The following is a 2,464-nucleotide window of genomic DNA, read 5'->3' as shown; positions in this document are numbered from 1 at the left end:
AAATCAGAAGGGTAAATAGCAAGTCTGGACACCATTTTCATTTAAGTAGTATTTTAGTTGTATGACAATTTTTTTTAAGGACAATTGCAGATAGAGGAGTGTTTAATCAGAATGTGAAAAGGTAGGCTAGGAGGCAACTAAGAATGCAAAAATAAGCTTATTTTTCAGACAATAAACTATAACTGCTACCCTTAGAACAGCCTATTTTTTTTTTTAAGCTAAATCATTTTTTTAAAGGACTCTACCAAGTGTGGTATGTTTTCTCTTCCTTTCAACTCTTAAGGTATGTTTCAGACTTGCCTTTCCTAGACTTATCTTTCTCACTTCCCTGATAGTATCACTTAGTTTCTCTTTCCCAGTTTTATTCATCACTTTCCAGAGATCAAGCTGAAGACTCCCTTTGTTCCCAAAGTCCTCTTTAACTCACACTAATCAGTATACTGATGACTGTCTTGCTAGTGTGGGCTCCACACTTAATTTTCAGAACAGGCCTGCTTATATCAGTGTATTCTGGAATGTGTTGTAAGGGCTGACACTTCATGGGATATTAATTGTTCATAACAGGGTAGCATGACTGAGTGGTCTAAGGTGCTGGATTAAGGCTCCAGTCTCTTTAGGGGCATGGGTTCGAATCACACTGCTGCCAAGTGATTTCAGGCTTCCTTAGTGGCTCAAGTGGTAAAGGATCTGCCTCAGTGCAGGAGACTGGGGTTTGATTCCTGGGTGGGGAAGATACCCTGGAGAAGGGAATGGCTTCCCAATTCAGTAGACGTCACATGACCAAAGGTACCCATGTTGATGAAAGAAGTTGGAAATCCTGTGTAGACAAACTTTCCCCCTCTTATCTCCAGATCCCCTAACCAAAACTTCTCAGTGATGTGAATCTCCAAGATGGGAAAATAATACATGATATGTCCACACATTGCTCACAGATTTTTTTTCTTGTAACATCTATTAACATCCCATTGGAAGTCAGCATTCCATTGAACAGAACAGACATGGGGAATGCTAAGACTCTATGACTAGATGATGCTGGCTGTGCATATGCTGGGATGAAGGGGCAACTGAATTCAGAGGTGGAGAATGCAACGGTGAGTGGGAAGTCATAAGGGAGCACTTCCATGAAGGTACCAGCCACAGGAGATCCAGACCAAATGGTCCATAGATCTGACCCAGTTCCAGGTAGGCTGTGAAAATCTAGTGGACAGAGTGACACGACCAGTGGCTTGTGGAATAGAGAAATGGCTTTGAAAGTGCTGTGCTAAAATTGTCAGAAAATCAGGAAGTAAAAGAGATGAAAATGAGCATGGTTATTTATAAATTCATCATGTATTTGTAGATCATTGATTATGTATTAGAGAGAGGGTTTGCAGGAATGAAGTGACCAAGTAGAACCCTCCTAACTAGCCTGAGAATTTGGAGTGGAGAGAAGAGGAATGGAGAAAACCAGATCCTTAAGACATTTGTGCAAATGTTGAAAAGTGTGGATGGGGGTGTTCTGCAGAGGTGGACTGCTCAGGAGCATCCTGGTGCTTCTGCTCTGTGGCCAAGGACATTTGCTGTAATTTCCAAACCCCATGACCTGAAAGGACACGGGTTGTTGACATGCAACCTGGTGACTTATAAAGAGCACAGACAACTGGGGTCAGCCAGGGACTGACATAGCCATCCATGCCATGATGGAAACAGAGAGTAAGCTCCTTGCTCCTAATGACTTGTTGGGTTTCAAGAGCAGAGAGTCCTATCATAGGAGGTGAACCTCCTCTACCAATTTCCTCTTATTTGAGAAGCACCGATCACATTTCTACAACATTAGTCTTCTCTCTCTTCTTGAATTAACTCCCTCTCACATGGCTGCCCTTGTGGCTTGGCTGGTAAAGAATCCGCCTGCAATGCAGGGGACCAGGGTTCAATCCCTGGGCCTGGAAGATCCCCTGGAGAAGGGAATGGCAACTCACTTCAGTATTCTTGCCTAGAGAATTCCATGGACAGAGCCTGGTGGGCTGTAGTCCATGGAATCTCAAAGACCTGGACACGACTGAGCAACTAAGACACACACACACACACACACACACACACACACACAGATGGCTACAGTCCACAGGGTCACAAAGAGCGGACATGACTGAAGTGATTTAGCACACACCTTCTTTTGTTTCCAGTCACTGTTCAAAGAAGAGTATATTGAAGTAGTGGGGAAAAAAATAAAGCAATTCGAGCCATCTGGAACAGTTCCATATTCTTCCTGCCAAGAACGTCCTATGTCCACAGCAGGAAGTTCAATTAACAAATCCATGAATCAGGATTTTAATTATACATTTATCTGGAAGGAAAATGTTAGCTTCCCTTCTACCCCGTACCTGACTTGTGGGAGTCACAGTGTGACGGTGACTCAACCTGGGTCCCTGTGGAGAAATGCGAGATGGTGAAATGCTAACATGTTGGTAGAAATTCATTTACTTTT

General features: G+C 43.1%; 1 non-coding gene across 1 annotated transcript; it reads left to right on the top strand.

Annotated features, from left to right (window-relative positions):
- Positions 1–564: 564 nt before the first annotated feature.
- Positions 565–646, top strand: TRNAL-AAG (transfer RNA leucine (anticodon AAG)). The gene has a single exon. It is a non-coding gene; the product is annotated as a tRNA-Leu (tRNA).
- The last annotated feature ends 1,818 nt before the right edge of the window (positions 647–2,464 follow it).

The sequence above is a fragment of the Muntiacus reevesi genome, chromosome 7, assembly GCF_963930625.1.
Source record: "Muntiacus reevesi chromosome 7, mMunRee1.1, whole genome shotgun sequence".
NCBI classification, from domain to species: domain Eukaryota; kingdom Metazoa; phylum Chordata; class Mammalia; order Artiodactyla; family Cervidae; genus Muntiacus; species Muntiacus reevesi.
This window is presented reverse-complemented; position numbering and strand designations above follow the sequence as displayed.